Raw genomic sequence first — 23272 nt, 5'->3', positions numbered from 1 at the left:
CAGCAGTGTCAATGCGAGGAGATGGAGGCTTTTTAAGGCTGTAGTGAAGTTTGAGTCTAATTTAGAAGGGTCAAATCTCTCTCCCAAGAAGTCTGAGGGATGTGCTCGTGCTCCTCCTGTGAGAAGCCCCTAATGCTGAGCTGGATACCTTGGTGTGGAACCTAGTCTAAGTTTTGGTGGAATTAATGTGTGCTCAGAGCGAGGTCTGTACAGCTAATGTACACACAGAAATAAGGTCATTGTCTTTGAGTCTCCAAATGGTCTCCCTTATTGTCCTTATGCTTTAAAAGCTGCCAAAGCTAGGCCCTTAATTTACATGTGTTAAAAGTAGATGACTGTTATTTAAAGCTTTGGTGGTTTACTTTGTAATACCCATACTATGAAAAAAAAAAAAAGTGGAAAATATAAGCAGACCAGAAAATAAGTGTAGCTTATGCTACTGATTTTATATCTTGTCATTATTAGGAAAAACACATTAAGTTTTAGGAATGTTTGGTAAAAGTCTCTAAATGTTGAATATCGGTGATTTTTCATGTCAGCAGCAATAAGCAGTTGTTAGTGGTATAAATGTTCAGCCCAGACCAGGGATTCACAGTGCCTCGGTTGCTGATAGGAGCCCTATTTCTTGGAAAGCCTCGCAGAACCACCTTGTGAGCCTTGGATTGCTGTCACATGTCCTGTGCCAGGGTCTCTGCAGTACAAGTCTTGTAACCAAGTCTTTAAAGTTTGTGGAAACCTGCTGAACTCTCCTCTGGAAATCACAGAAAATAAACAGAGTGCTGGTAAGTCAGATGGGCTTTTATAATACGAAACTAGTGTCAGTACAAGAAGAGCATCAGCACTATCAAATTGATATCTTGAGCAATCCCAGGGCATGGAGGAGACAAGCAATCGAATTTTGGGCGATTAGGAGGAAGTATAGCAAGAGCACAGATTCAAGTTGGGGGTGGGAAATGGGCCTGGAGGTTAATAAGCCAACACAGACCATCATTGAAAAACAAACGTTAGGTCCCTGTGGTGCAATACCTAGCTGTGGCTACGTGCTAGGTACAACACAGAGGTAAAATCAATACCGTTCTGTGGTACTTATTAAATAGAGTTACGTTGAGAAGTGTTCACATACAGGGAGGTTTTTGCAGCCAGCTGCAGCCAGTGGGTTTCCTGGGTGCTGTCTTCCAGGCTCCAAGATGGAGGGACTGGTCCTGCTCTAGTGCTGAGCAAGGTGCTGGGAGCCAGCGCTGGCCACATGGCAGGGCAGAACAGAGTTGCCTGATTGCCCCAATTACTGTTACAGTGCCTAAAGTATTGACCTCGAGCCAGAGATGCTAGAGAGAGAGGAAGCCAGGAGATGGTGTTGCGAGTGAGATGCTGAGAGCAAGGAAAAGTGGGGTTTTGTGAGCCTTAAACCCACTGGCAGGCCAGATCTTGGGAATTCTGAGCAAGGAAACTCTCTGCTGCTGCTTGTTTCTAGCAAGATAAAGACTTTCTGAACCTTTTTTTTTATGACTAAATGAATTTATGCCAAGCCTGTACCAAATAGCAGCTAACTGGTCAAACAAGTGATGCCTAATCTTCAGGCTTCTGTGTCAAGGGCCCTGGGAGCTTTGCTCTTGAAGGCAGCTAATTTTGCAGGATGATCCAGACTGAATTTGTAGGTGAGACTCAGTTAATGCTTTTATGTGTGTATCTCTTAAGTGCAAGCCATAGAAATTGTTCACAGATGCGCTTCAGACATGACCAGATTGGTGCAGAACCAGCCCGTATATCCAGTTCTGGTGATCCAGTGTGGACCAGTCTCCACAAGTTTCTCTTCAGGGTTTAAACCAAGCCTTTGGTTTCTTTGAGAAATTCAAGGTTTTCTTTTCATAATAAAATTCATAATTACCTTTAGTTTTGGAGCTGCCCTTAAGGCTATTTGGAACCCATTTAAACATACTGAACTCTGAATCAGAGGTTTCTGTATTTCATGTCAAATGCACAGAGATTAAGTATGAGGTTTCTGCTCCAGTTATGCGGAAGTTTGTTTTAACTTCCAAAGCATACTATGTTTTCTTTTAAGAAACTGATAACTTCTGTTTAATGCTGAGGTCAGAATATATAATTTCAGGCAGGCTGGCTTTTCACACAAAACATGTGACTTTATTTTCCCAAACACCTCTTTCTGGTCTGCAAAATAACCCGTACAGATATCATCACAATGCTTGAAATTGTCACAGTTTTTGCGTATGACTAGTGACCATGCAAGGTAAAGGGTCTAGGGGCATGTTACGGGATATTCATGGCCAGCTTGTGTCATGACTCAAGTGATTGGCGACTTTAGTACAATAATAATCTAGCCCTATAGCTGACCCAGTCCAACTCTTCAGGTACACTTAATCTCCAATGTACTTCTGTTAGTAGATTTGTTTGGGTTTTTTTCCTTGATACTATCTGTAAACATCTAAAGGGATGTGGCATCCTCTTTGCAGGGACGTTTTTCTAGAGGACTGGCAGGAATTTTTGGTTCTCACATACAGTCTAGCTATTCCCATTCTTAATTCTTTGTGTTACTGCTTATTATAGAGCTCATCTCTGTGATGGCACCCTTAAACTGTTATCAGGTTCACATGGCAGTTGGCAGCGCATAAAGTAAGGGCTTATTCCTGTCCTCTTAATATCAAAGGGAACTTTTCCTGCACACAAAAAAGCCCCTGTTTTCAGCCTATCAAAAATCTGTAAGTCTTCAAAATAATCCTTTACCCAAAGTGTAATGCTCCCAGTTGAAAGCCAGGCATGATAAAAATGCCAGATAAAAAACATGGGGAAAAAAAATAAGGGGCTCTTCTTGCTACAGGCTATTACAGAGCAGAGCTGTAGAAATAGGTTAATTCAGTTAATGAAACACTTTTGGATTCTAAGTTTTCTGTTTGTAAACAGCAGACTTGTTTTGTATTTCAGTTTTAACAGGGCTTCTTTTAAGGAGCTGTGACCTTTAATCTCATTATGTACGGATTTGTGTACGTGAATGTGACATACGAATTTGTTACCAAGATACTATTTGAAGCAAACATCCTAGGGCCTTCCAAGTTGGCAAGTTGATGCCGATTCCTGAGTCATCTCGGCCCAAAATATTATTTTATATTTTTACAACATTTTGGGTTGTGAAGGGAACATCAGCTATCTTCTCTGACCAGTGCTATCGCGTGCTTTCCATTAGTTTCCTAATGTATATGCTAGAGACATGCAGACATGCACATGAGTCTGGATATGAATGGTACTAAAATTAAATGGGATTCATATTGGTTTATTGGAAAGGTGGAGCAGCTCAGCTAACTACAGCAACTGATCTATAGCAGGATAAGGCCTTGACAAGTTCTTTCAAGCTTGATGTGGTTTACTTCATCTCCTGTGTTGCTTTCCTCATCTTCCTTCTCCTTTCCGCTTCCCTGTATATTGCCATCTTTTCTTGGTTTATACAAAAACATACTGCTGCATATAGAATTTTTTTTCCTGCTGCACTTGGTTCAGTGGTGGAACTGGGCAGACTTGTGGCAGATCCAGGTGTGGGCAGTATTCTCAGCATAGAGACCGTTTGTGAAATGGTCTGGGTGGTGTCTCACTGGTGGCACGGTTTGTGTTGCATTCTTATTACCTGGTTTCTAGTTTTGTGTAATAATGACTACTAATTAACAACCTGTTGGCTAGTTCTGAGAGTTATCCTGGATCGTGTCCTTTAATAATAGGGGATTGATAAATGGCAGGGGAATCACTTCCAGTCTTGCACTCCTTCAAAGAATCCTTTAACAACGCACAGTGTTTCTTGGTGCTGCATAATATCTATTTCTGAATTCCAGCTGCAGCTGGGGCCTTCTTGTTTTACCCTGCTGGAGTTGCTGAGACTGTTTCATTTGACAGGGAAGTACGTTCCAAGAAGAAATACTAAAATTATGTTGAACAAAAGTATATTTAAAATATTTCTACCCAATCTGAAACATGATTTCGCAGGCTCTTGCAGAGTGTCTGTAGTGTAGCCAGCTGCAATATTAATGGCACTTTACTGAAAAAGTACCAGAGACCTCTAACTCTCATGTAATAAATGAATTGTAGATAACACTCACAGCACAAGTAATTAGCAGGATTTATACTGCGTCCTCTGTAAAGAATGAGTCAGTTCTCCCACACTCAGAGCATGTGGAAATTCTCAGGGAAAATGCAGCTGAGTACACTTAATTATTATCATTTCGTTTAGGTACTTTTTGCTGTAGATGACAATGTCATCATAAATAATGAATTTCATGAAATTTCATACCTTTGTGCTAACACATCCAAGCTTTGTAAAGGAAAGTTACGGCTGAGTATTGCAGTTTTAGAAGATTAGCATAAATTAAGAAAACTATTTTCACGAACATAAATTTTTTGGTAGAGCAAAAGTACCTCACTTGCAGTATCCAGCAATCAGAAAGTGAAATTCTTACACATGTTTACAAGCAGGGGAAGCTCAGGATGTCACATGATTTCCAGTAACACCCCATACGTAGATATTTAGATGATGAAAGCAATGAAAAAAACCTTGCAGTTACAAGTCTCCTGAAGGTGAAATATTATCTCTGTGTAGCCATGCTCCCATATGTATGGCATGAGGCTCCTTCCCCCTTTGTTCCAAGAATTTATATCACTAGATATTTCAGAGAAGTCAGTCCAAAACTGAATGTGTGGTAGCTGATACGGGGGGGTGACTTTTTTTGGGGGAGCTCACAGCGACTGTATCCAGTAGAAAGAAAAGCATAGTTCCTTGTGTACCTGACTGTTAGTAGCTAATTAAATAAGCAAATCTCAGGTAAATAGGAGTGTAACAGAGGGAACAACTTTATGACAATCTGAAAAGTAGAATCTAGGAAAGGAAGGGTCTACTCTTTGCTAATAACTTAAATGCGTATTTTTTACCAACTCTTCGCCTCCTGTCATTCCCAAATGACTACAAGCCTTGCTTCTACCATCTCCCATAGAGGACAGTATAGCTAAAAAGAGATATCCTGAAATAACAGGGTATATTTATGTTGTTGGACAAATAATGTGAAAATATGCTGCTGCTGCTATTAATCTTGCCTGCGCAGGCTGAGGTCCTTGTTCAACGCCAATGAAACAGGTTAATTCCTTGGGTCTGAGATGTTCTTGGTGCCTCATCTGACTCTTCCTAGGTATCTCTGAGTCAGATCCTGTGTCCTGAGGTGTGTGTTCTCTCTTTCTCTCTGGATACCTATGAATGCAGTGTGGAGAAGGCGTTTCTGCAGCTAGGTGAGGTTTATCTCTTTGCTGACTCCCTGGACTATGGTTAAAGGGGAGTTTGGAAACTGAACAGAATCATTATATCAGACATGGTCCAAAAGTGCTGTGTGTTTTCCCTTTAGAGAAGGGAGCTGACTTAAGTCACAATAAAAGCAATTGTGGGATTTTTGGAAGGGAGTAGATGGCATAGGGAGAAAGCAATGTGTTGCAAGTGGTTAGATCCAGCCCATGGGTACCATATGTTTTGAAATCCTTGTGGTCTGGATAGTGACCAGCCAGTTTTAGCCTGAGGCTCCCAGCTCTACCCCACTGAGCAAGGAGTTCCTGCTGCTATAGAGCCCCAAAAGTGCCTTAGCACCCTGGAGACCCTCTGTCACTTATCAATGTAAATATAAGTAGAGCACCTTTGCAACAGGCAGTTTGCAAAGAGAACTGGAGGTCACTGCTGCCCATACGCTGCTTTTCTGCAGGCTGCTGCTTTGATAAGTTTCTGCATCATCAAACTTCACCAAAATCTACATTTGAAGTGTGGATTTCCTCCAGACAAACCTTGGGCTGGTGAAATCTGCAGAAGAGGGAGCCTGGGCAGTGTAGAAATGTCAGCATTGACTGCTGGATGCAGAATGAGATCTGAAATACAGGGGTCTGGAAGGCAGAAACTTTGTGTTATGCAGCCTTTCTGGTCTTATAATTAAGATATTGGTACAACTGAGCTCCTTCTTTCATAATGCACTCCTGTGGTGACTACCAAAACTACTCCTACAGAAGTCTGCAGCCAGTTATCCAGATAATGAAGAAGGGCAGGGAAAGGGAGGGGGGACATTACCCACAGCTAATACGAAACATGTGCCAGTGGGAGTGACTATTCAGTGTGTTCATCTTTTAAAATACGGTAAGTGCATCTCCTTAGAGCACAGGGATAACCTAAGGCACCGAGAAACTGTCAGCAGGTGTGAGTCTGTGTCCTGGCTGTGATGCAGCAAAGCTGTGGGGGAAGACAGAGTGGGTCCATCCGTGGCTCAGGTAATCCATCCGTGGATAATTGAACACTGTGTCCACGATGTGATTAGACTGTTTTCTTTGTTAAAGTATCCATTGTCAGTCTGACATAATCAAAAGTCCTGCCACTTATGTTGATGTTGTTCTTTATTCTAATTAGTACCTGGACTTGGAGGGGATCTTAAAATCAGCTGGGCTACATAATGTAATATATAATGTAGTTTTTTACATAAAATACAGGGATAATATTGATGAGGAAGAGGGGAGACTACAAAACTCTGTAGAGTGTGTGGCAATGCAGCTCATAATCATCTTTTGCAGATTACTTGACTTCAGTGGTAGAGGCTTATCTTCCTGTAAGTAGAAACATTCCTCTGCTGTGAAATAATCTCACTTTTTATCTTCCATCTCCTTTATTCTTTCTGGAGAAAACAGCAAAAGATAAAATATCCTCTGGTGACCCCTACATCTCAAGAGTCCTTAATGCTGTGTGCCTTTCATGACAGGTAACTTTCTAACAAGCCCTGCTGGAGGAGTTTCACCATTCTCATTAAAATGGTTTGTTGGCTTTAGGACTTTATTCTGCAAGATGAAATCCCTCACCACAGAGAAGATGCAGTACCTTCAGGATCAGTCCCTGCCTGATCCAGCACTGTTGATGCCAGTGGAAGTTTTACCCTTGATTTCAAACCTAATCGGGCTTGAGGCTTGTGGTCCTTTCTTGCCTTCATCCCTTTGGGCAGTTAAGGTGCTTACAGAAGGTGTGCAGAGGCCGTGAGACGGGGCAGGCAGGGAGCTTCATGCCACATATGGTGGGAGCTTTGCCCCAAAGTGCTGACAGTCTAAGTTTAGATTTGGCACAATGAGTGAAAGTAATAAACAAAAGTTGGGAATAGGCACGGCAGAGGTCACGGCAGCGAGATCAGGGGTTGCTCTGGTTTGTTAGGTGTATATCCTGATGACTGCGCTGATTAAATAGTGAGTCACCAGCTGGAGGCTGGAAGGAAGAAGCAGGGCACTGGAAGGATGTGGCTGTGGGGAGACCTGGTGAGCAGAGATTAGGAGGACAGTTCATGCCCAGAGGACTAGAATAGCGTCCACTAGTTTCATTGTTTTAGGCATTTAAAACACACTGGGTTAATCACTAACAAAGATGCCCAAGGGAACAATGTTGTATCAGTTATCTTCCTGAGCATTTGACTGTTTTGGTTCTATTTATTCTAGACAAAAGAGCTTATTTGTGATGTTTCATCCTTAGTCTGAATGTCTCTAATTTGGACATCCATTTAATTTGGAAGGTTTCCACGGGATGCCAGTGAGACTGTCTGATTAAAGTCATGACTTAAACCCAAATGTCTTTCTCGGTCCATGTTGCTGACCACAGCTTTGGTTATGAATTGTGAAAGAATGTTAAAATCCAGTGTATTTTTCTCCTTGTAGGCTCTGTTTATTTTTATTTTTAACATTTTGATTGGACAATGAAAAATGTCAGTGATGCCAGTTGCAAGTCTTTAGGTACAAGTCTGCCTTTCAGCCATTGCGTGGGAGTGATTATTTGCTTTTAAAAACTGACAGCTGTGGATTTTTAGTTTCTTTTTCTTCATAACCCCTGGAAGAATATGGCCTTACATAAAAGTCTGCTGTATGAAAGGTAAAACCACGGCCAAGTTGGGACGACGGCATCTTTTTCCTGTCTCACTAACTTTTTCAGAGAACAGCGGCAACAAACTGAGCAGAGGTTGGAAGAAGTGGCATTGTTGCTTCTGTTTCCCTTTAATTCCTTTCATCAGTCCAGTGACTACATGTGTCCTGATGACACATTTCTGAGTCACATGTCCCAGAAAGATGGGCTATATGGAGATACACAGCATGGAAAGTATTCTAGCTAGAGACTAGTTATGTTGATAGGTTCCACACATGGTGTAAATTTGTATATTCCTCACATGGATTTTATTAATAGCACAAGACTGAGACAGAGAGAGCCAGTTACATTGCTTTTTATGTAAATAAAACAACGTAAATATATTCTTTCTTGCTCCTTATCATATTAAGCTTGCAGATAGCCTGTTACCCTATAAGGCAGCTTAAGCTAGCACACCACCATCGAGAAATGCAGAGCAGCGCAAGTCATAGCACAGATTTCCCCAAGCCAGCCTACATGGCCGCAGGAGAGGAGCGAAGGCATGAGGGCATAGCATGCAACACCCAGAACTGAAGAAAGGATAGACCCAGACAGGTATTTAAAAAGCCAGTCTCAAGCGTGACCAAACTGAATCCTTGTTTTCATTTTGGTCCAGTGGAAACTTTTCAATGGGACAGTTAGATAGCTTTCTTGGCTCTGCCATCAAAGGGATGCTGGTGCCTCCCCCGGTCAACTTTCTCCCATTTAATGGGATCTGGATTCCTCTCTCTGAAGGATACTGCTCTGGTTAGGAAGTCAGAGGGAGAAAATGCTGTAACTGTAGGGTGTATTTATTCTGATTCTTCTCAGGTTCATCAGTCGCTTCCACTGTAATACAGCTAGTAGCAGTAGCAAGCTGTTGCCCTGGTATATGGATTAAATATAGCTGGAGGCACAAACCAGAGTGTGAGGAGATTGCAAATCTAGTCCTCTGTGTACCCACTAACAGGAAAAACTCAGAAATCTCTGGAGAGTCGATCCAGGTATTCATGTCGTCTTCCAGACACTGAATAGAAACACCTGGATGGAAAGGACTTTTATTAGTTGTGACCCTTCTGTGTTAATCACAACCAATTTATTTCATCTTCAGCAACATGGAGAAGTATGGAAAGGCTATCCCAGTTTGACACTCTCCAGTGACATGGTGAAATCGGGATGAAGACACAGATGCCAGGTAGCAGATTATGGGGTAAATGAAAAAGGAGAGCTATTATGCAATACAAGAGGCTTGAATTTTGCCTACTAGTGAAATTATTATGCAAATTAGGTAATAATTTGCACATTTCATTTGAAGGACAACCAGAAATTCTTCTGGGAGGCTCCAAACCATCCTAGGAAGAAAAGTCGTCTCTCATTCAGCATCTCTTATTTGAATGGGACATCCACGTTTCTAAATGCAGGCAAGGAAAGGAATACTATCAAACTGGTACAGCAGGCAACTAGGAGTCTGAATCAGGACTTCTTTTCCCAGGTCTGTACCTAACATGCATTTTGACCTTGATAAGTCACTTTCTTTATTTTCAAGCCTCAGTTTAACCATTTTTTAAAAATGGATAAACCAGTATATGTTTCCTATGAGGATACTGTGGGATTTATGGGTTTTTGGATGTGAAAGGTGCTTAGTGTATTATTAAATGGGCTGCATTTTTACGGGTTCACTCTCAGAAAGATGTATCGTATGTAAAATTCAAAACATTCTTCTGTGTCCGTAGGTTTAAATGATGAAAATAAATCAGAAAAATGGTATTTAAGTTCTAAGCAGGATATGGCAATAGGACTATTGCATTTACATTTGTACTATGAGCAATGAATTAATCATAAATGCTACAGGCCAATGTGGTTTTCTATCACATTTGAGAGTATGATTTACCTCCTGTACAATCAAAATAAAGACACGTTAGTGGCTAAGAATATTTACTGAGTCTGATATGGTTTAGCTGTAAAGGAAGAGATTGATTTTAAATTCTACTGATGTCTTTTCCTCTATGTCTCAATTAAACACTCCACATCAAATTCCTGAAATTTTTCTGCCACTACTTGTAATAGGTCAGAAATGTCAGGGTATCCTTGAAGTGGAGCACTCTTCTCCAAGGCACTTTGCATAGCTTAATTAGCACAGTTATTTCTTTTCCTGTGCCTTCTCTAAAGGCTTTCTTTATGTCAGATGCTTCTAGTTATTAGGAATCTGAGCCAGAGGTCAAGTGATGAGCTACTGATCACTCAAGCTAAATGCAATATAATGCAACAGTTCATATAAGCAGTTTGCAAAATCCTTCTGTGGCCTGTATGTGCAGGGATGCTCCAGGATGCATGTATCTATAGGCTTTGTTCAGCGCAGCACAAGACCCGCATGTGCATTAAAGGACCTTGTGTGGCCAAAGGTCATTATCATTAGATGACTACAGCCATCACTGTGACACTTTCTTTTATTCTACTGTAGCAAGCAAAGAAGCTTTAAAACCGTTGGGAAGTAACTGTGGGTTGGTTGGTTTGTGCTGGTTTGGTTGTTGTTTTTTTTTCTCAACAGGCAGTGAGGGACCTTCCTAACATCTTGAAGTAGTTTTGTTGTCTTGAATCCCCAGCCTCGGCTGTATAATTGCTGTAGTTAGCCTGTGTAGCAAATGGTCCTTGTTTTAAGGCCTGGAGCCAGTTCATGTCCCAGAGTCACCGCTTGAATGTTTTTCTCTCCAAGGTAGTTGCCTAAGCAGAGCTAGTTCTGATTCTGGCTAGTGATATGTCATTAATATAGAAGTCCTCTAAAATGTTTGCCTATGAAAAGTGAGACTTTAACCCTGAAAGACCAGAAATCCTTCAAACTATAGTCTAAACACAAACAATTCACATAGTCCAGTATATGGTGAGGTCTCTTAACAAACCTTTTCTGAACATAGCCATTACATGAATGTCAGCTGCAGAAGTGTGTTTCACACTGGGATTTTTCCACTTGGCCTTTAGTCAGTACCAATCTGATAATGGGATGAAAAGTGGCCTTGAGGAATGCAGTTCAAAGGAATTGCACTGTTGAACCTGTGTACCAAGCCTGGCTATGTAAGTCATAGTAATGACTTGTGAAGATACCATAAAATGGAGACAGCCTGTGCAGGGCCATGAAACACAAGATCTATAGCTCATAGGTGGGACAACTGAGCAGCCAGGCAAGGGGCACTTGGAGAGTGGAAGGCAGCCAAAGGATGCTATAGGAAACAACAGCCATGGCAGTACTGCTGTGACAACAGCTTTCCTCTGTCTCCCTGTACCGGCCTTGCTAAGTTACAATTCTTATTTTGGTTATATGTATACTGAATAAAAACACCTGGATGGAAAGGACTTTTATTAGTTGTGACCCTTCTGTGTTAATCACAACCAATTTGTTTCATCTTCAGCAACATGGAGAAGCATGGAAAGGCTATCCCAGTTTGGCACCTGTGATGAGCCTGAACTAAACTTATTGTAAGCTACCAAATATTCAGAGCCTGGGCTGTGCTCTGAGCTCATCTTTATCGCTGTAACAAGAGGTACTCTGACACTCTCCAGTGACACGGTGAAATCGGGATGAAGACACAGATGCCAGGTAGCAGATTATGGGGTAAATGAAAAAGGAGAGCTAGGAAGACTGGATGCATTTTTAAAGACCTGATGACAAAATTACCCCCAAATTCTGAAACCCTAAAGGAGTATGGAGTCACTCAAGTAAAAAAATCTATCCAGATTGCTGGATCTTACCATATAAGAAAGGATAGGAAGCTATAGATAGTAGGAGAGTGCTGGTGCAGTGTAACATACACTGAAATTGGTCCAGGTTTATTGCCATATTCAATGCAGACACTGAAATACAGTGGCTCTCGGAAGAACAACCCCATGTCTTGGGTGCTATGAGTTGGTATCCTTTCCCCTGTATATTAACAATGCAGTAAAACATTGTTGCTAGCAGACATCTGATTAAAAAAAAGCAGCCTACCTTCTTAAAAAAAATCCTATTTCCTATCTGTGGTGCTGTAGATTACCCCTTTTTTGCTAAGGGAAACCTGATAGCCATGTGTATCAATTCAGGCTCAAAGGCACTTGACAACCTCTCTGTCTGTCTGCATTGTTTGTTCACAGTAGCTTTCTCTTTATCAGATCCTGCTATACTTGCTGCAGGATCTCCAAACATTACAGCGGTTTTAAATGCTGAGCTTTCGACTGAGAAGGTCAGTGCAGGTGAACTAACAGTTTGTGTGGCGTGGCAGCCAACAAGGCTGTATCTCAGGAGGGAACAGCCGGATCTGGGATGCAGCACAGTGGGTGGTGGAATTCCTTTGTTCCTGTAGTGCTTCTTGAGATTTCAGATATTGTGATCTGTAAAGGTATTCCTATTTTAGCTGGCAGGCTGTTCAAGAAAACACCATTATAGGTGATGCACCTTTTTTTTTTTGGCTCTTAAGGACAAAAAGCTACCCAAGCCTGAGTACATCAGTCTAGTTGTTGTCCACATTTCACACGTACTCTTCTTGAGTTGCCTATAGCAGCATGTAGCACTTCTGAGCTGTTGCGAATGTGGGGATTTCAGAGGCCTTCCTGGCTCTAATGGAGAGGGGAATTGTACGGCCTTTCCATAAGGTTGAAGTCCATGCAGAAAAAGCAGGTCACAACTTGTCCCATTGCCTTGATTTTATATATGGACAAGCCAAGGTTCAGACAAGGCAAACATTTTGACCTAGTTTACCCAGAGAGCAATAAGGAAATAACCTAGAAAATACCCAGGGAATTCTCCAAGTGCAATAAGACAATAAAGTTCAAACTGAGTCTTCATCTTATGAGCTGTCTGCAGGGCTCTCCACCTCTGCTGGCTTTGCACAGAGCTGGATTTGCCACTTGAGTGCTTTGCAGAAAGAACAGCTTTCCAAACATCCCTTTTGGTGAGTCTAAGCAGAGGAAAGGTAATGGTTCGTGTCCTGTCTGTTTTGCTTTAGACAGGCTCCGGGTCGCCGTCTCACACGGTGCATGACATTACATGCTGAGCGGGTGAGAGGTGGGTGCGGCTGCTGCCAAGGGGGTGCCTGGGCTTGTTGGGAGGATTGTTGCCATTCCTACCCGCTTCTCTCTCTGTGGTCCTTCTGAAACAACACAAGCTATTAGCAATGGTTGTGTGATGTAATTCATTTAGGAGGAAAACTCATAAAGTTTCTGGCCCTAGTCTCTCTGAGACAGCACGGGGGCAGGGAGATGAGCCCATGAGCTGAGCATGCACTGGGACACTGTTATCCATCCTACGGTCAAAGCTTCACCCAAATCCTCCACTGGAGGGTCCTGGGACTAATTGATCTACAAAAGCACAGACCTTGTAGCAGCCTACTGTGCCCCGGGCTGCCTGCCTGCAAGTTGTTCAGGGTTGGCATGGCAACACTAGCTTCCAGTGGGTGTAGGAGCATCCCTGAATCACAGCTCTACCTGCCGCCCCGTTGCACCTCCTGAGTGCTGCAGGAGTGTGTCATGGGAGCCAGTAAAAGGCTTTCCCTCCCAAAAAATAAATACCAAGAAAAGGGAGTACTTATCTGCCAGGGCCTGCTATTGAAAAACGGATCTCAGTTCATATAAGCAGGAAAAAGACATTGAGGCTTATTTGTATTTCTGCCCCTGAGCACAAAGGGGCTAGAAAGCAGGCGGATCCCACTGATTGTGTGTTCCTCCTGTTTGGAGATGTAATCGGCGTCCACATACTGTGCCACAGCCTTTCCTCATCTCTAGGGGTTGGGTTGGGGCTGGGAATGATGTATAGGGACATCCAGGATAGGGGTGGGGGAGGGCTGGCCCCTGACGCAGCATCTGTCCCCCATCTTCTGATGTGTAGCACACGCTGCGAGGAGCAATGTTCACAGGGGATGGAAGAAAACACAGGGTCACCCTGTTCACTCAATGCCGACTTACCAACTGGAGAAACAGGCTCTGTGTAAACAGTAGAAACGAAACGGATGTTTCACTCTGCTACTGATAAGTTTATCAGCAAAGCCAACGTGCACTCTGGACCCCTAGGAAAATACACAGAAAATGTGTTAAAGAAAGAGAAGCTGAGGGTCCTCAGCTAACCCCTGGCTTACCACGCCCTGGGTATCAGTGTTGGTGCCTTGGGACACGTTAATCATTTCTCCAGCCAATGTGACTCCAAGGTTGGGATGTTGTTATTCGTAACCACAAAGCCCAACCTTACCTGGGCTCTAGCTGTCGTAAGTGCTATCAAGATGGATGAAAAAGGGCTGTTGCAAAGGTGCTAGGGGAAGAGGAAAGCATGGCAGGGGCAGGCGAGGAGCACGGTTGCTGCTGGGGAGTGCCGTGGCAAGGCTCTGCTGGACCTTGGGTGGGAGGTGAGGCGGTGGCCTCTCCAGCTGGTCTTGGCTGTGAATAGACCATTGTCCTTTGCAAGGAACCAAAGAGAAAACTCTATTTTGCTTCCTTGACTGTGGCACTGAGCCAGTATTGCCTCACTGAGGGCCTGGCCTCCAGCTCGGAGGTCTCGCGGCTCCCAGATGCCTCACCCACGTTGCCTCAAGTGCTTGCTCTGGGGTCCTGTTACACACAGACCATTTTGGCTGGCTGGATTTTGTTCCCTGCGAGCGAGTGGCTGGAAAGGAGGTGTGCTTCACAGAGCTTATAATAGAAATCTTGCTTTGACCTCTATGACAGAGAGATTAATGCCATTCCAGAATGATATAGTGCATGTTTTTTAAGGATCCAAAGGCAATTCCTGTTTACAGAGCAGGACCGGTGGAGCCTCATAGCATTCAGGCTAGGGCAGTGGCTGTTGGGGATTCCTTTCCCATCACTTCTTTTTCAGGTGGACTTTTTCCCTGCTGAGGGAGAATTTGACAATCCCCATGGATGGCTGAGCCAAGTTGTTGCAGTTGTGCAAAATTGCGCTGCCTGTCTCTGAGACAAGAGAATGAGGAAATTCTTGCACCTATCCCTATCCCTTCTCATCAAAGGAAACCACACTGGACCTTCTTTGGGGTGATTCTTTCTGTTTTAGAATTTCATGGCTGAGATCCACAGAAACCTTGCCAATCCTTACGAAAAATCAGTCATTGACAGTAAAGGCCTATTTGTAATAGCCTTGCAATTCCTTGATTTATCTAGCTCTGCAGGTGGAGTCTTAAATGCTTTGATCCATAGTGGTCTGACCTACTAATCCCAATTATACGCTCAGGACCATCACCTTTACCTCTGTCGGTGTACAGGCACTGAGTGCTGGGCCTGTGATTTTTATTGCCACCATACCTGCTTTTCCAAGAAGTACAAAAAGCTGAAAGCACTGTGAACAAAAGGAAAGTATTCATCTGCTAATAGCATCAGCCTTGCATTTTTAGTCCTCTTTCTGGAAACCAGAATGTACAAGAACTTCTTTCTGGGTAAGTGTATTCCCATATCCATGAGGATATAATGCAAGTCAACCGTCTGAGCCTTGGTGAGCCAGTGGAGAGTCAGAAGTGGCACAAGCCTGGAGTCCACTGTCTAACGCATTTCCTGGCCCAGTCCCAGAGAGAAAACACAAAAAGGCCATACACCCAATGGAGTAAATTCATCATTTTACTGGTGGTTGGATTGTCAGGGCCCAGAATTTAAGGAAAAGGGGCCTTTAGTGAGCTCTTGTGTTTTCATATGTGATTGTAGGTGGACACTCAATGACCCATGGATGCTTCTTTAGGTGGGACATATCTAACTTGTTATTAACAATTACGTTATAGAAGGACTGTCATGTTATATACACTGGCAGGGAACAACTGAGACTAGAGTTGGAGGCAGGGATTTTAGATGTTTTTAGAGACTTAAATTCATGTTTCCAGGTGCTAGCAGCACAAATGAGTTGATACGCAATCATGGAAATCCACCATGTAGGATATTAGCAATATGGAGCTTTTCTTGAAGGGAAGTTTGAGGCACACTTAGCATATGTAAAGCTGCATTATTTACTCCTGGAAGATGATGGTGTGAGTTGATGACACACCTTCCTTCCCCTCTCTACTTCTCATTTTCTCTCTGTATTGAAGTCCTCTGACCTTGGAAACCTTTTACATCTCTGCAAAGCATGACTATCCTTTTCTCTTTCTCATGCTCTTTTTTTTTTTTTTTTTCCACGGTGTATTTCATCCAGTTGACTTCAACCCTCTCCCACCAACGCACACCATCAGTGATGGTGCAAATCACTGCTACCTTTATTGGCTCCAGCCATAACCTGATACAGCTGGCCTGGGATTTTCCGAGGGCTCCTGCGGCAGAGCAGGTTGCAGACCGATTGAGACATGTTTGGTGGTTCAGCCAGGTTTGCCACAAGGGGGGGTGAAGAACGGAAACAGTCTGTGGAAATTTACTGACTCTCTGAAGATCTCATGACTTCTTGCTAAATCTGAAAATTCCCAGTACAACAAGAATAATTGTTTCCAAACTGCCCGTGCATCCTTTCATCATCTACCTGAATATTGCATGGGCAGTGGCATTGTTTTGGTCAGTGATAGACAGCCAGTCCATCATTCGCTGGAGGGGTGGAAGATAAGGAATTCATTAGTCGAGACACTAGTTTCTAGTACAAAGAACTTCCACACAGATGGTGAATTTAATATATATATTTTCAACAAGTTAGCACATAGTGTGCCAACTCTTGTGAAATATATGCACATTAGGAGTATGAGTGGGAGCAAATAAGGTTGTGAGGAATCTTTCTGCGGCTTCTGTTTTCAAACAGTGATTTGCAAAGTCTTTTTCTTGTCTCTTTTTTTTTTTTTTTACGTAAGGTTAATATGTACGAAGTGCTTTAAATCATCTGAAGTAGATCATGGCTATGACTAAGAGATAAGGAGGGATTTGTCTGTCTGACAAACTTCCCCTCTGTTTTTAGAAAAGGTTGGTATTTTCAGAAGTGGTAATATACCACTGAGTGCAGAAGCAGGCGCGTAGTGTAAATTGGAGTTCCACCAGTTCACGGGCTGAGCAAAAACTGTTAAAATGCAACATACTTTGAGGCCCAGCTCTCTGTCCCACACAAGAAGAGCCTCCAATTATGTCTCTTAAGTAAAGCTCTTAGTCTCCAGCCCCCCAAAAAATCAATGTAATGCCTACTACAAAGTCAATAGGAATTTTGCTGTTAGGACAATTAATGTTCTTAGTCATCTTTATACTGGACCATATCATCCACCTATCAGAATTAGCGGTGTTTATTGAAAAAAATTGAGGGAGGGAGAGAGGAAAAAAGCCACGAGAAATCAGAGAAAAATTACCTGAGTCTGTGTTGTGCCTCTGGGCAAGGCACAAAGTGAATCTGAAATGTAATTTCTAAGCAAGCGTGGCTAGAAGTAGAAACTGCAGTGGGGATGATGAGACCGCCAGTGCGGTCAGCTCAAGCCCCGTCACAGGCGGTGGCCAGCAGAGCCTGCGCAGCTCATTCAGTGCACAGGGCAAGGCCCTGGTAGTGCCAGGAATGGGATGCAGGCTGGTTTTGCTTTAATATTTTTGAAAAAGCTTTGTAAAGGCAAGGGACTGGCTCGTGCAGCTGTACTGAAGTCATGTAGATGGAGACCTGCCTACACAAGCTTGCTTTTAGGGCTGGGGGTGAAGGGACAAGGTAGGAAGCTGTATATGTTCCATATGGTGTTCCTATAGTGGAGTCCATTTTCTAAGCCTTTGCTGGGGTACTGCTGTGTTGAAATACTAATTCAAATACTAACAAAACTGTAGCAATTTAGGGCAGGAATAGGATATTTGCAGGTGGATAATTAGCTAACTGGATAATGATGATCTCCTGTTATATGCAGCCAAAAACTTGGTTGGGTACAACCAAATTTAGGGCAAGATACAAAATATATTGAGATCTGACATATTGAAAATTCTCTGCATCTGTCCAGGAAACAGTAAAGATGATAATCCCAAAGACCCCAAGAAAATTTAAAAAACATTTAAGATCAGAAAATGAAGCCCAGAGAAAACCAGACACATTAAAGACAGCAGGACTGCAGCCCCATACGTCATATAAAATGAATGCAGTTCATCATGCTGAATTGTTCATGCTCAGACCATATATGTTCAGTTCTTGACAAAGTAATCTCTTTACAAAGCTACATAATGCAGCAGAGTCAGCTAAGAACGAGTTATAAACAAAGAAGCTATTCAGCTGTCAAAGCAATTTTCAGCTATATTAAAACAGAATAGGATGGGATGGATTCTGCTGAGCCTTCTGCTGCTCGCTGTCCCGGGGAGCCGTTGGCATTGCATGTGTGTAAATCGCGTGGCGAGAGGGAGTGTGTGGCACACGGGCAGCTGCCCACGCAAACACATGTACACACACGTGCATGGGATAATCGCCTGCCGCTTTCCTGGGCTCATGTTAGAAATTGCAAAATGCTTATTTAAATTGCATTTTCTGCCTGCACTTGGGGATGTCACCAAGTTCTGTCCATTCCGATGACGTGTTTTGTTTCCATAGAAACCAATGTACTTTGGAGAAGGAAAAGCAGAAGGAGACTGAGAAAAGCAGAAAAATCGAGCAGAATAAGAGAAGTGTGGGGTGTGAATAGATGATTTGGGTCTTGGGGCTTTTAACAAAGTGACTTACGCCTTAAGGTGGCAAGATGCCTTATTTATTTATGGGTGTGTCACTCCAGAATAATTCAGATCCATTCAGATGTATGTCAATTAAGTAAATGCAGAATCCTATTCCTTCATATATACTATCCACCATCAGATAGTCTGTGTCTGTACCGGAGAGGCCAGGCTTCCAGTGTGCTTTCTGCTGACACATGACTTTTGCTGTTTGCTGTGCCTCCGGTGTCATTAGCAGGTGTTTCCTATCTCCATCCCCAAACTGGGGAAGGAGGCAGGGCCTGGGAAACTACAGATTTCAACTAAGGTTCAATGAAATACCTGTCAAGTCTCCCATAAAAAAGCTGTATATGATCTGTACCTCCCAAGGGGTAGGCGGGGCAGGGAGAGGCATGCTGGAGCTGTTCTATGATATTTTTTTTCCTTCTTAAAACAGCCAACTTGCCATTGAATCATTTAATCACTAATTAAAAATCCTGGATAAAACAAGCTGTCTACAGCTTTCTGGCAAGCATCCCACTGACTTCAGTAGGACTAAGATTTTACCCTTTCCTTGACTGCAGAGCTTGTTCGTTGTCGCTTCTTTTTCTTTAGCTGTTCTATGTGGTTTATGCCAGATTTTTTCTTAGATGCATGTTTTCTTTTCCTTTTCCCAAATATTATCTCACTACAGCTCCAGAATCAAAGGGTCATAACATGATGGATCCCAAGAGGTAGTCCATCACCAGGCTAGCTGTGGTTCACCCACATCCTTTTCTGCTGTGACCTAGGAGAGGATAAGGAGTAGACGTGAGGGCAGCAGGAATTTCAGCAGCTAAAGGCTACCTCGAGTACCTCTGTGCAGGCGTAAACTCAACTCGCAAGCCCTTGTTGCCAGATCTGTGTGGTGCATAAGGGGGTCCCTCAGCTGGTAGCTGACCAGCTGGAAAAGGGATGGACCGCAGTAGCCTAGAGCATCAGCTGTTTCACCACCAAAGGCTGAATGCCAGGAGGAGGAACAGAATCCTGTATGTGTGTATTCTGTATGTGCAAATGCTGTTGGTAACAGAGCAATATTCCTGTTCTGTTTGTGCCTTTTCTTTGGTACGTGTCTTTCTCCTGTCTTCCCCTTTTGTGTTTATCAGTCATATATTCTGTTTTTAACCAGTCATATCTTCTCTAATTTTGCTTTCAGAGTCTGTCTTAGAAGAGACCTATGCCGTGTCTGCCTGGAACTGAATAACTAAGATGCACCCCCGCTGGCTGCTTGCTTGAAGGTAGGGATATGCCAACAAACCCTGCCTCCCAGGGGCTTTTTGGCAGAGCACACTCGACTTTTTGACTTTCTGCTGTGTTCATGAGAAGCTACTCTTGGTCACACACGGCCCATGTATGAGGGACCCGAGCCAACAAAAATTGCCATGACCTACTGCATTCTTCAAAGCTTAGGGCAGCAGAGCACGAATCGACAGCAAACACCCTAATCCTTTACCAACACACTGGGTGGTAAAACCCACAGCAGTTGCCTGTAGTGTTGATGTGATTTAAGCCCGTACTCTTTAATTTATCTTTGTGCACCCAAAGCCATGAGATCTAACAGTACTGACAGTTAAGAGTCTCATTTGCTGGTTCATCGACAAATTATAAGAATAAAAAGAAACTACGTGAAGGGAGCTATGATTTGGTTGAGCAGCTCTAATCTTGGTTGTTTTCCTTGGCTTTAAACTTTGATTTTTACAAGTTATATGTTAAATGCTCTGCTTCACTTCTTTGTATCCAGACAGAAACAGTTTGTAAAAAATGTGCTTTGTGGGTAATGTAGAATTTTGCTCCTCTGGGGAATCCATCAGTGAGGATGTTTACTATACATTTATAAGATCCCTTGTAGATCTTTAGACTGGGCTCTCAGATGTTCATTCTCTTGGACTTTTTATTGCTAACATTTATTCTTCTTTTAATGGTGAACTCTCAGAACAATGCAGAGGGCTGAGTTCAAACTCCAGGCAAATCTTGCATCACTCTTGGCTTGCAACTGGGCTCCATGCAGGACTCAGCAAGATTTCATTCAGCCTTTTCTATAGGGTTTGTTACAGTTCTCTGGGGCGGGCAGGGAAAATTACTTTTGGCTTTAATGTTCTGTATTAGTTAGTCTGTGATTTGCTTGTTCCAGAAGCTGGACATTATCTTCGATATTTTGTCATTCTGTAAAGCAACCTGAGTACAAGACAGAGCGACAAAGCATCTTTCATGCTCCTGCTGATTCATTTCATGTACTTCTGTGAGGTGATGAAATCCCTTGGTCACGTCAAAGCTGCTCATTTCTAGATACCTGCTAATATCTAAATACTAGATATCATGTGACAAGTTTAAAGGCCAGAAGATGACATTCAAGGCTGATGTCAGTACTCAAAAAAGTAATCTTCTGGAAGGGAATGTAACTTTACCTGTGAGTGAGGAGAATTTGCATGACTGTAAGCTCAAGATGAGCTGTTATTCAAGTACAAGGATGAATGAGAAAGGTTAAAAGAACTTTAAAAAAAAAAGTCTGTGCAATCCAAGTGTACTGTTTATAATCTTTTTGTACCAAAACAAAATTTGTGATGTACTTCGACTTGGGATTTTCCAGAGTCATCAATGTAATGCTGGTTTTCATCTTCTCTTGTCTTGCTGTTTCCTGACTACCCTTCCCAGGGTTTGGAATTTTTATCCTCATTTTCCTCTTTTGCTTTTAATGAAATAACAAAATTAGTGTTTTGACCTCAGAGTCTTCTCCCACACTAGAGGATTTAAAATTGCTAGGTGAGAGTCAGCAGGAGATTATGATACTCAGTCTAATTTCCTCAGAAATGTTATAGCTGAAGTATTTATAATAACAAGGCTTTGTTGCTGGAACCTCTGAATGCCAAGACTCTGAAAGAGGTAACTGAACCAGCAAGTTCTGGAAATATTTCCTAGATAGAAACTCAGGAGGAGTAGGGGAACACCAGCAATGTAATTGTATAACAGAGCATGTCACTTTTTAGCAACAGAATTTCCTTGTCAAGTTTAGAGGTTTTTGTTTGGACAAATGGCTTGTGTAGAAACTGAAGATTTTTAGTCTCTGTGCTGTTCCAAATTTTAAGCTTTTGGTTTTCTTGATGTGGGGTTTTTTTGACATCACTTAGTGATGATGAATCCATGTTTGCATGGCATGATTGGTCAGCTCAGACATGCTTAATGACTTACGCCTTATAAACTACATTTGACTCAGTATCCTTTGTTGTTGGAAGGAGAGTCTGCTGCATTATGCAAAGTCAGGAAAATTTACTTCTAATCAAAAAGTTTTGCCATGGTAGAAGTCAACAAGACTCAAACAGTGCACGATACTCCTGCTTATTTCCTTTCAAGGACTGAATCTTGCACATGGTATGTCTTGAGAATGACAGTCGCAAGCAAATTTTTAGTCACACAGCTATTCTCAAAAGTAACTAAAACTGGATGCAAGGGAAGATCTGTTTCATAATAATCCAACATATTCACAAATATTTTCTCACTGTTTCTTTACTACTTGTCAGCTGTCCTTTCTTTTCTTCTATTCCCTTGTATTTCTTCTTAGGTTTGTGTTTTGATGATGCCTGTTTTGTTCCCAGAACCAATCTTTGCATTTATAGTAGATGGTTTTGAATATTGATGAATCTACATTTACAAATGTAGCTATATAAAGTGGTTGCTTTTCTATGGAGGTTGCTTTCTTTTACTAAGCAACAGAGCAGACCTGGATACAGAAGGTGCAGGCAAGTTTGTGATCAGTCAATCTGTGCAATTGCACCAAGCGACGTGACAATATAATTCATGCTGTGATATACCACTTTAAGGCTTGGCCTGGTGCTTGCTGGATGATGGTTGCTTTACATTACGATGGTGAGATGTTTCCCTTCTCCTAAGAGAATTTGGGGTATATTCATCGACTGGTTTTGTTAAATACTTCTGGCTTCCATAAGATCTTTATCACTCAGGGTGAAGAAGGGTAGCTCCTTCAAAAACCTGGTGCCATCTCCCAAGACATTACCTCTGTGGTATCTGGCAGTTAAATTAAAAGCAGGTTACAGTACAGCTTGTTTTGTATGAATGTTTGTCAGTCAGCTGTTGAGAGAGGTTTCCCTGAATGTACGAAACTTGTAAGTTAGGTGTTGTGTTTCATCAGGAGGTATTCTTGTTAAAGAATTGCCAGAGACAATACAAAAATTAATCTTGGTTATAATGTAATCCTGATACAAAATGCTTCATTTCTTCTTGGCAAGTGAAGTTTGGCTTCAGCAAGTATTTACATTTACATTGTTTTTAAACTCCTGTGTGTGCTGGAAGGTAGGATGAAATATTTCCTAGATAGCCAGACTATTCCTAAGAAAAGATATATCATGGAGCAGAAATTTAGAAACATTCTGTTCCAAAGGATGCCGCATGATCAATACAATTACACCGGGGTTTTACTGGATGTCCAGAGCACATCTTTCATTGTTTTCATATAGGTTACCCCTCAATTTTATTTGTTTCATTTCAGAGCTTTCCAATTTTCTACTGTATCAGCAGTTGCATGAGCTACCTTTCGCTGTGCTCCTGCTTTGACATATTCCTATCCATCCACATTCTTAAGAGATTCTTTTCCCTGTGCACAAGGAAAAGTGACAGAAGTTACTGTTGGTTAACTCATTACACTCTGATGCTCTCTATCTTAGCTCAAATCACTAAGTAAATATAACTGATATTTATATGTCATATCTCTTCATGACTGTATATGTTTGTTAC

At 42.2% G+C, this 23272-nt stretch overlaps 1 protein-coding gene across 8 annotated transcripts in view; it reads left to right on the top strand.

The window, feature by feature from the left end:
- The first annotated feature begins 533 nt into the window (after positions 1-533).
- Positions 534-23272, top strand: part of SLC6A6 (solute carrier family 6 member 6) — a 121356-nt gene continuing 98617 nt past the window's right edge. For 7 of the 8 annotated variants that reach the window (XM_056335652.1, XM_056335651.1, XM_056335644.1 and 4 more), the window contains exons 1-2: positions 534-782; positions 19683-19764. The gene's annotated coding sequence lies outside the window, so the exon portion shown is untranslated. Of the gene's footprint in view, positions 783-6749; positions 6771-19682; positions 19765-23272 lie in introns of those variants that run through there. The other variant, XM_056335656.1, reaches the window with a different exon arrangement.

The sequence above is a fragment of the Falco biarmicus genome, chromosome 4 (genome assembly GCF_023638135.1).
Source record: "Falco biarmicus isolate bFalBia1 chromosome 4, bFalBia1.pri, whole genome shotgun sequence".
In the NCBI taxonomy this organism is placed as follows: Eukaryota; Metazoa; Chordata; class Aves; order Falconiformes; family Falconidae; genus Falco; species Falco biarmicus.
This window is presented reverse-complemented; position numbering and strand designations above follow the sequence as displayed.